Consider the following 11,316-nt stretch of genomic DNA (forward strand, 5'->3'; position numbering starts at 1 on the left):
GCCCTGGAGTTACAACCACTCTGTTTTTGGACAGCTCCTGCCAGACCTTCCCAAAGCTCATTTCATTTTTATTTGTCAACCACAAGCGATGAGCTGCAATCCAAATACAACACGAGTGAAAACCATTCCTCCCAAAGGGATTTACAGCTTTTAAAAGATTTCAAGCAGGCCTTCCAAAACATTCCCAGGGCTTGGAGCTGGATGGTTGGCTCCTCACACAAACTCTGGGGATTTACACGGTGTTTTCACTGTGGCCACAGGCCATGGAGCAGCAGAGGGAGAGGTGGATCTTTGGTGACATCTGTCAGATGATGTAGGGGCACACCCTGTCCCCTGCAATTTGCATGTGGGTGTCATCAAAGGCTCTCACCACACAGCAGTGATGTAACAGGCTCAGGATTTCTCACAATAAAGTATTTTTTCTAATTAAAAAAAAATAGCCCTCTGTGTTTTTTGAATACTACAAGAGTACCTGAAAAGGAAGAAGTGAACAAGAAGACATGCAAGATCTTTTAAAAATGAAGAATTCTCTTGATAAATACATCTCTTAATGAAATACAAGCAATTAAACTAAAAGCCCTATCGAATACTGCTTGTCACTCCACACATCAACATTTAATTGAATTTTTTTCCATCCCCTGGTCCTTTTTCCCTGGTAAACAAATTCATTCACAATGGATCAGGTTTCACTAACCCAGAAACCAGATGATTGTCAATCAACTAATTGACACAACAAAGACATTTATATGAAAAAAAAATTGTCTAATTAAAGCTGAACTGAAATTTAACGATATACAGACATAGTAATGAACAATCTTCTTGTACTAATTATTTGGAGTTTAACCCTTTCCCTTCTGGTCACTGAAATCATTGAAGGATGATGGAGCAGAGGCAATGCTGAAGCTGCTGTGTTCATCCAAGAGTTTGCAGAGTTCCTGATGGAGCAGGGGGCATCTGGATGACCCAAAATCTCCTTGGCTGCTCTGGGTTAAATCAGTTAAGTGCCATTGTCACCTGCTTTTCTTCTTCCCTGCCTGCCCCATGGTTCTCAGACCTGTGACAGAGAGTGTCCCAAGATGGATGGATGGATGATGGATGGATGGGGGATGGATGGGATGGGGGATGGATGGATGGATGGATGGATGGATGGATGGATGGATGGATGATGGATGGATGGATGGATGGATGGATGGATGGATGGATGGATGATGGATGGATGGATGGATGATGGATGATGGATGGATGGATGGATGATGGATGATGGATGGATGGATGGATGGATGGATGGATGGATGGATGGATGGATGATGGATGGATGGATGGATGGATGGATGGATGATGGATGGATGATGGATGGATGGATGGATGGATGGATGGATGGATGGATGGATGGATGATGGATGGATGGATGGATGGATGGATGGTGGATGGATGATGGATGGATGGATGGATGGATGGATGGATGATGGATGGATGGATGGATGGATGGATGGATGATGGATGGATGATGGATGGATGGATGGATGGATGGATGGATGGATGGATGATGGATGGATGGATGGATGGATGGATGGATGGATGGATGGATGGATGATGGATGGATGATGGATGGATGGATGGATGGATGGATGGATGGATGATGGATGGATGGATGGATGATGGATGATGGATGGATGGATGGATGATGGATGATGGATGATGGATGGATGGATGGGGGATGGATGGATGGATGGATGATGGATGGATGGATGGATGGATGGATGGATGGATGATGGATGATGGATGGATGGATGGGGGATGGATGGATGGATGGATGATGGATGGATGGATGGATGGATGGATGGATGGATGGATGGATGGATGATGGATGGATGATGGATGGATGGATGATGGATGGATGGATGGATGGATGGATGGATGGATGATGGATGGATGGATGGATGGATGGATGGATGGATGGATGGATGGATGATGGATGATGGATGGATGGATGGATGATGGATGATGGATGATGGATGGATGGATGGGGGATGGATGGATGGATGGATGATGGATGGATGGATGGATGGATGGATGGATGGATGGATGGATGGATGATGGATGATGGATGGATGGATGGGGGATGGATGGATGGATGGATGATGGATGGATGGATGGATGGATGGATGGATGGATGGATGGATGATGGATGGATGATGGATGGATGGATGGATGGATGGATGGATGGATGGATGGATGGATGATGGATGGATGGATGGATGGATGGTGGATGGATGGATGGATGGATGTATGGATGGATGGATGGATGATGGATGGATGGATGGATGGATGGATGGATGGATGGATGGACAGACTGTTTCTTCTCTCACTGCGAGGCATCAGAAGCCCTTGGGAACTTCATCCTGGCCCAGCATTACAAAAATTACTCCCACACAGAGACCCCAATCCCAGCCCTGCCTTCAGTGAGAGCTCTGCTGAGCATTTTGGCAGGACAACAGAGCCCAGCCTCTCACTCAAAATTTACCAAATCATTGAAAACACTTGGAATTTTATCTTGTGCATAAGAGCTTTCCTGACTAAAGTTGGGCTTGAGTATATGATTAAAGTTCAGTGGGTGAATGAATGTTTTATTGAATCAGGGCTTTGGTCTGCCATAAACCTGGGCCAACTCAAGAGAGAAAATGAAAACCTCTCAGTGTCTGAAGTGAAAAATTCAGAAGCTGAACACATACAGCGAAGCACAGCAGATACTTCATCCCTAGAGCATGTCACATCTATTTGTAAAAACATGGAATCATAGATTGTCCTGAGTTGGAATGGATCATTGAGTCCAGCTCCTGTCCCTGCACAGACCCCCCAACAGCCCCACCCTGGGCATCCCTGGCAGCTCCTGGAGCTCTGGCAGCCTCGGGGCCGTGCCCATTCCCTGGGCAGCCTGGGCAGTGCCAGCACCCTCTGGGGAAGAGCCTTTCCCTGGTATCAGCCTGAGCCTCCCTGGCACAGCTCCAGCCATGCCCTGGCTCCTGTCCCTGTCACAGAGGGCACAGATCAGAGCTGCCCCTCAGGAGGAGCTGCAGCCCATGTGAGATCTGACCTCTGTGTTCTCTTCTCCAGCTGAACAAAACAAGTGGAGAGGTCAGGGAGAGACCCTTGGAGCTGCTGCAGTGACTGGGTTGGGGCAGTGGCCTGTGTCCCTCAGCAGGAGAAGAGCTTCACCCACACATCCTCAGTGGCTGGATCCTGGGCGCTCCCACAATGTGTGGAACCCTGATCAAAGCAGGGTAGAAAAACATCCCAAAAATAATGAGCAGCCATTTGTCAAAAAGCCAAACAGAAGGAATAGAGAACAGCTGAGCAGAGTTATAAAAGAGAAGTTTTAAAGCTGTCTAATTGTTCGTGTAAGCTGAACCCATGAGGGTGTCAAGTGCCTTTTCCCTGCAGCTCCTCCCGCACGCAGCGCTCCGGCCCTTGCTGCTGCTCTTGGCTCTCTCATCAAGAAGTAGCTATTATTTTCACAATCATTTTCTAGCGCACTTTACACCACTAACAGAGCAAAGCTGTTGTGAATGGTCATTTTGCTTCCAGGCAAGTTTGGACACAAACAGCACTGAGCTCTTTCATCAGCTGAAAACACCCTGGGCTTCTCTCCCTGGTTTGGAGCCTGCCAAGTGCCCAGGGCAATCCTGAGCCACGCTGCTCCCTGGGCACTGCCACTGCTCTGAGAACTCATTTATGCTGAACAAAAGTTAATGGGGCACAGAGGGAAGGGGAAATGGGAATTAGCAGCTCTGACAGACTCCTTCAGGTAACTATGGTTTTTCTAGCTAAAAATTACAACTGCTCTGGGAATTCCACTTTGTTCTGCTGGGTTTGGGATAAGTGTGAATGAAGAAGAGGTGGTCCTGCAGGGGAAAGCTTTGTCTTCCAACAAGTTTGTCAAAGATCAAATTGCTGCTGAATTGCTTGTGACCAGGAACAAATCAGCTCCTGGCCATTGCTAAACCCAAGGGATTTAGAGATACAAGAGCACACAGCTGGAACAGCTGGATGAAATCCTTCCTCATCATCCAAAGCAGAGGTTCCCCATCTCCACCCACCAAGGAGCTCAAAGCCAGGTAGCCTGGATAGGAGGTAGCTCAGAAAAGCCTGAGGCTGCTGGAGAGGAGTGACAGACAATGCATGAGAACCTCCCCAGAAGTCTTTTTTCACAGAGCCCTCAGTGATGGAAACAGCTTGTCCTGATCCCTGAGTGCTCCCAGCCTTTTCCCCAACACTTCAGCCCCCCAAAACCCCCTCCCCAAGAGAGGTTCCTGAGCCCAACCCTCACCCCCCAAAGGCAGAGAGGCTGTGGTGGCACTGGGACATGTCAGCAGAAGGCTGTGACAGGGCCCCATGCCACCAAGCAGGCAGGCATGACAACTGTGTGAGCACAGTGAGACCAAAGAGCCCTGCAGAAATGTGACAGGAGTGTCTGCAGCCCCTGCAGAGAGCCCTTCCCAGACCCTCAGGAATCACTCCTGGCTCCTGTGAAGAATCAACACCCGTGAGAGAGGCTGCAGGGCTTGTCTGCAGTGCTGCTGAATTTTCCCTGATATATTTAGACATATTTCTTGACATTCCCAGAGATGGCAGCCTGACAAATGCAAGTACTCCAAGGGTTAAGGGCTTTTAAATGTCTTGGGAGTTATTTGCAAAGCTATTACTTCTGAGTTTGTTAATAAATCAGGATTTAATACACCTGAGTTACATTATCTCCCTGTTCTAATGTATAAATCCTGTCACTAAACCTTCAGGCCCAAGTGCTGTGTGCTTTTAGTCTTAGCTTTAGCTACCTGGTTTCTAAAATGTTGGATTGTTTCACAAGTCAAGAGATGGATTTTTAAATCCTTCACATCTCTCAGCAAGTATACAAATCTGTGTCTGGAGTTACAAATCCGATCAGAAGGTTTGTAAATCCTACAAAAGATTTATTTGAAAAAGTTTTCATTTACAAATTCTTGCTTTGCCTCTGGGACGTGTAAGTGACTTATGTGCCAAGGAGGATTCGGCAGCCCTGGGTTAGATTGAGAAATCCTTCCCTTTGCTCATCTCACACAAGGCTGGCTAAATCCCCATCCAGCCACTCTGTAGCTGTCTCCCAAATGAAGTTTGGGGTTTGCAGGGAGCTCCAGAAAAGTCACTGGAGAGGAATGGATGCTCTGGAGGGGTGTCAGCCTCCTGGCTCAGGCACAGTCTTGGGATTCCCGGGCTCTGGAGACGCCTCCTCTCCCCACTGTGAGAGGGAACCACAGCTCACAGGAAAGGGCTCACAGTGAGAGAGCTTGGGTGTGATGCACCTGCCCTAGATGTGGACATGAGGGTCACCAGCATCCATCCATTGGTTGGAGGAGGTCAGTGAGGGGTAGGATTGCTGCAGCCAGGTGCCACCCCCACGTTGTCCCAGGCTTTTTGCTGTTTGTCCTCCTGGTGGAGGATCTCGTGAGGTGTGAGCAGCTCCAGGAACACCTGGCACTGCTAAACAGGGGGTGACACCCAGCAGTGACAGCTCTGAGTGCCTCAGTGTGGGCAGTCCCAGCACAGGGTCCAGGCACAGCCTGAGCAGGATTCCATCCAGACCATCCCATGTGCCATTCACATTCTCTGGAAAAATCCCTTTGCTCAGGGTTTTTCTCCTGGGAAGCTGAGAAGCCTCAGAGAAAAGGAAAACAATTCTGATCTCATTTGCTTCTCCTGTGTTGTGCTCACATGGGGAATGTGTTTGGAGATTGTTTACCCACAGGTGATTGTTCCATTGCATTCTGCTGGGAGTTGTTTTCACTCTTTGGCCAATCAGGGCCCAGCTGTGTCAGGACTCTGGCGAGAGTCACCAGTTTTCATTATTATCTTTTTAGCATTCAGTGAGTATCCTTTCTGTATTCTTTATTATAGTATAGTATTCTTTAATATAATATAGTATTATAAAGTAATAAATGAGCCTTCTGAGCAGATGGAGTCAGATTCATCATTCCTGCCTGCAAATACAACAGTCCCACACCCAGCTGGGTCTGGCAAAGCCAGAGCCAGGCTGGGCAGAGCCACCCCACCACTCACTCAGGTGAACTCAGGCTTCCAGCACGTTTGTTTCCTGCCAGGAAGAAGCTGTCATGTGGGGAAAAGAAGGGCGGATGTGGATGTGGAGGGAAGGAAGCTGAGCTGCAGCACCCACCTGGGGATGCCTCGAGCCCGCCTTGACTGCAGAGTGAAACCTCCAGCAGCTCTCACTCTGCCCCTGAGCCAGTTTCCATGGCTCTGTCACCTCTGTAGGCACTCCCATACCAGTGTGGAATAGAGTACTTAAAGAAATTGGGAAGATCAGTTTGGGTTACGTCAAATATTTGACTTTTTAAAATCATTTATTTTTTACTTTGCTGCTTCACTTTTTGGTTTCAGGCCCTTCCATTCACCTTAGAAAATTTTCCTGAGACATGGATCTCTGAGGACATGGAGGCAAATACAAAATGAGATGGAAAAAAAAATCAGGGAAGTTTTATCAAAAGTAGAGCACATAAAACTAATTTAATATCATTTTAATAGGAAAATAGAGAGGAGCAGAGGAGCTAATCTGTCTAGGTTTAAACAAAATATTGCATACAGAGCCTGATGGGAAATCAGTCTTTCAATAGAGATTCTTCCCAGAGTCTCTGTGGAAAGAGTTACAGGAGTTACAAAGGGGATGTGGGTCCAGCTGTGCAGAATGAAGTTACCAGCCAGGAGAGCAGAGCCAAAAGGAGCTGCTCAGGGGCCTGCCTGGGGATCTCCATGCAAAAAAATCTTATGAAATGGGGGAGATGATGAAGTTAGGAGTTATTGCCAGGGCTGAAGGAGCCTGGGTTGCCAGACTAGAAATGTGGAAATGGATCCCAACACAAACACGGTCTGGCCACAACAACCTCTGCCTGGCTTGTCCTGGCTAACCCCATGAGAGGACTGGGGTCAGGAATGCCATTTCTCCAGGAAGAAAAATACCAGAGGGGTTTTCTCTGTAGGATGGGAAGAGGTCTGGTGTCCAGATGATGTGGCTGTGGTGGGAGAAGACACCAGCAATGCCAGGGCAGCCAGTGCTGCTCTGTCCCACGGGGCTTTGGGAGGTGGCTGGGCCTGCATGGACCAGGCTGGAGGTCAGAGAATCTGGGAATCATGGAATGGGTTGGGTTGGAAGGGATATTAAAGCTCATCCCATTCCACCCCTGCCCTGGGCAGGGACACCTTCCACTGTCCCAGGCTGCTCCCAGCCCTGTCCAGCCTGGCCTTGGGCACTGCCAGGGATCCAGGGGCAGCCACAGCTGCTCTGGGCACCCTGTGCCAGGGCCTGCCCACCCTCACAGGGAGGAATTTCCTTCTCATCTCTAATCTAAATGTTCTCCCTGCCAGTTTGAAGCCATTCCCCCTCATCCTGGCACTCCAGGCTCGTGTGAATACTTTCTCCATCTTTCTTGTAGGCTCCTTCGGGTACCAGAGGGGGTAGAGAGAAGATGGTCAGGACCCTCCTCTGACTTCCAGGTCCCAAAGACACAGCTCTGAGCCACAGGAGAGTGCATCCAGCCATGCCAGGGATCCTGGAGGAGCAGATTCCCTGGAGAGCTGGCTCCCTGTGCCCCAGGCTGGGTGTGTGTTTGAGCACAGCAGCCAATAAACACCATCTCCTTCTTTGGTCCACAGCAACAAGAGTGGGCTAATATGATAGGGCACTTCTTAATTATTGGATCACCAACATCAAATAAAAGACATATTAAACCTTCCAGGAACGGATGCAGCTTTAAACTTAGGCTTTAAAATTAAAATAAAAAATCCCCCAAAGCTGGTTCAGTGCTGCTTCTCTGCGCGCCTGAAAATCAGAAATGGCTTTGCCATCTCATACTGCTTCTGTTTGTCCATTCTTCCTGTCTCTGTTTTCATGTTTTCATTTTTCTATGGCTGTGTGGAACACATTTCTCAGTTAAGTACTTGCTTTTGAGAGTTGTTGCCATAACAACCGTTTCATTCCACGATATGCACACTATCTCTGAAATACAGAATTTCTCCTTAAAGGAGCATGTGCCACACACATCAAAGAGGAATATGGACTCATTATTTTTACATTATTTTGTGGGCAAATAGATGTTTTCCAATACAGTTTTTTTTTTCTCTTCTAACTGAATTTTCTTGTTCAGTGAAACTATGGTTTTTTTAAGCATTCCTATCTCATAGTATAATTTTTTGCCTGAAACCCAGAATATTAGAAGACAAGCATCTTTATTGTAGTTTCTTTTCTCCAAAGGTCTGAGAGAACTATGCTGCAGTTAATGCATTTAAAACCCATCTTATTAGACAGAAAAATTATGTAAATAAAATCCATTAAAAATGCATAGTTCTTGAAGTAAAACCTCAATTTTCCTGCATGAATTGATTGTGGAAGGAGGGAAAGGGCCAAGAATAGTCTGCTTCATTTTTTAGTATCTTGTTTTTGGTGGTCTCTGCAAGAAGCATTATATGTGCAACTGAACAGCAAGTTTTTCCCAAAAAATGCCCCACAAAACTATTTTATTTCTGAAATGTCAGAAAAACAGAGTTTGGAATGAGATGATCTTTAAGGTCCCTTCCAACCCAGGCCATTCTGTGCTTCCACATGCTGCTCAAACACGAGTCTTGTGGTTTGCTCACCACAGAGGTGTGAAGCCATGAGCACCAGAGTGAATTTGGGATTTATACATTGATTTATACATTGATTTCTAAGATCCTTAGGAAAGTCAAGCTTTACATTGCAAACCCAGGGAGATCACAGCCATAAGAGCTCAAGGCCAGGGAGGATGGAGCTCTGAGCATCCTGCTGTGGTGGAAGGTGGCCCTGCCCATGGCAGGGGGGTGGAATGAGATGGGCTTTAAGGAGATGGGCTTTAAGGTCCCTTCCAAACCATTTTGTGATTCTGGGATGGAGGAGGCTGTTCCTTCCAACCCTGGTACCTGCATTGCTTCCCCACCATGGATGACAGACACGCTTGGCACCGCAGTGGCACCACTCAACTCCTGCATCAGTGTCAGAGCCACCACATCCCTCCTGTCCCTGCCCAGTGAAATAAATAGGGCAGGAGATCTTTCTCCTTTTTAATGCCTTTATTGAAAGTGATCAGCTCGGGTGGGGAGAACCAACAGGTCACACTCATGCCGCTGCTGCTCCCAGGAGTGGCACGGAGGATGAGAAAGAAGCACAGCTTTGTCTGCTGGTCTGTGGGCAGAGCTGGGGCTTCCATCCTCATGAGGGCACCAGGAGATTCCCAGTTTTTTGGTTTGACATTCGAGGTCCTCTTTCCAGCCGACAGCTTTAGGTTAGGGTGAGGGGTATAAAGGGTCTTAGCAGACTCTGGATTCTGTTCCTCATGTCTAGACATCCCTCAATTCCCTGTTGGCTCGTTGTTTTAGGGTTTTTGCTAGGTTTGGTGAGGGGTTTCTTCATTTGCATGCCCACTCCGATGTCCCCTCCTCTTCACTGTTTCAGGTGCCATCCTCCAGGAAGCAGCAGGGTGCCACTCTACAAAAAGGGGAATTCCCAACCATCAACAACAGGTAATTAACAAAAAACTATTAACAACAGGTGATTACAGCAACAAACAGTTAGAACTCCACCCTGCCAGCAACTGCCCCAACCTGTGAACTCTGCAACCTTTTAAAAAATGGGCAACTTTTCTACTCATAACACCCAGGAGCCATCTCATCCCTCCTGCCCCTGCCCAGGAGCCATCCCAGCCCATGGCCATCTTGCCACGGTGACCCCGTGTCCTGCAGCATCACTGTCACAGGCAGCTGTGACACCCCTGCCCCAGCACACACCCAGGCACGGTGACACCCCAGGGCCACGTCAGAGTCAGCTGTTGTCACAGCCCCTGGTGCTGACAGGGCCATCAGCCTGAATTAGGATCAGGAGGGTGGAAGCTTGAGAAGCCTACAGCACGGCAATATTCCCAAGATCCCAAAGCCATTTAGGTCGGTCTCACACCACCGAGAGAGACACAGCACAGGCTGCTCCCAGCCTTGGAGCAGCCAGGAGATGCAGGCTGGGACCAGGAATCTGCATCTGCAGTTCACACCAGTGCATATTTTAGCTCATGTTTGCAGGCTGAGAAGGGCAGGAGTGCAAGGATGTGGTAGCTAAAAACGCTGCCAGGACAGGAGCTCCTCAGCAGCTCAGAAAATGCTTGAAAGGTGCCTTGTTCTGCATGTGGTGGGTGTTGGGGAGGGGAGGGTAGCCAGAAACCACCTTTATTTCTGACATTGTCTGGTCCTGCTTCCAGCTCTGAGAGGAAAAGATCCATGAATTGGTGCGCCATGCCCCTGGGGAAGAAGCTGTACCAATCACTCGTTCATCTCCTTCCAAAACCAGCTGTGGACAGCAATGCTGGATTTTACACAAATCATGTAGTGAGAAAGAGACCATGGGGGAAGTCAGAACTCCAGGTCAGTTCTGAAGGCTGGAGGAGACCAAAATTTCAGCTCCAGGATCACAAAAATGCAGAGTAGCTGCAGCAGGGGTGCTCCTCATGCAAAATATTTCACATGGGGTGTGCATCAGCACAGGGGCTCTGCACCCCACAGCTGACTCAGGACAGATCCACCTTGTCAGTTCTGGTGAAGCAGCCCAAGGGGTTTGTGTGGTCCCAGAATGAGAGAGAGGAAGGGCCCCTGTCCTTCAGGAGTCAGGGACGTGGTCCCCAGGATGTGCAGAAAGTCCCATAGACAGAAATGTCTGAGTCCATCAGGTACCCAGCAGCTGAAGTGTTGAGGGAGCAGAGGATGGAGGCAGAGAAAATTCAGTCATTTATCAGAAAATATGGCTTTTTAAGGGCCACATCACAGCTCACTCTGACCTGCAGCTTCTGCCAGAATCTTCTACATTTCTGGCTCCCATCAGCCACAGCATCTCTCTGACTGTCTGTGGATTGCAGGTGTCTGTAAGAGTCACTCCAGATCTCCTTTACAATGGATACAGAACAAGAGTGAGGGATGTGCTCTGTGAAACCCAACTTCCTTCCCACTGGTGGCGTGCAGGGCTCTCCAGCCCAGCCCAGGAGCTGCCTGCTGGTCCTGAGTGAGCCCTGGGCTGCAGGCAGATCCCTCCCTGTGGCTTCTTGTCCCAGCACCATCTCCTCTATGACCAGTGGTCGCTCTCCCTCGGTGTCCTTGAGCAGTCACCAGCCCTTTGGGGGCACAGCCACTTCCTCTGTGACAGAGCCACCTCCTGCAGCAGCTCCCCAGAGCTAACCCTCTGCCAGCAGGAACATTCCATTGATTTATTAATGAAGGGTG

This window comes from Molothrus ater, chromosome 17 (assembly GCF_012460135.2).
Source record: "Molothrus ater isolate BHLD 08-10-18 breed brown headed cowbird chromosome 17, BPBGC_Mater_1.1, whole genome shotgun sequence".
In the NCBI taxonomy this organism is placed as follows: Eukaryota; Metazoa; Chordata; class Aves; order Passeriformes; family Icteridae; genus Molothrus; species Molothrus ater.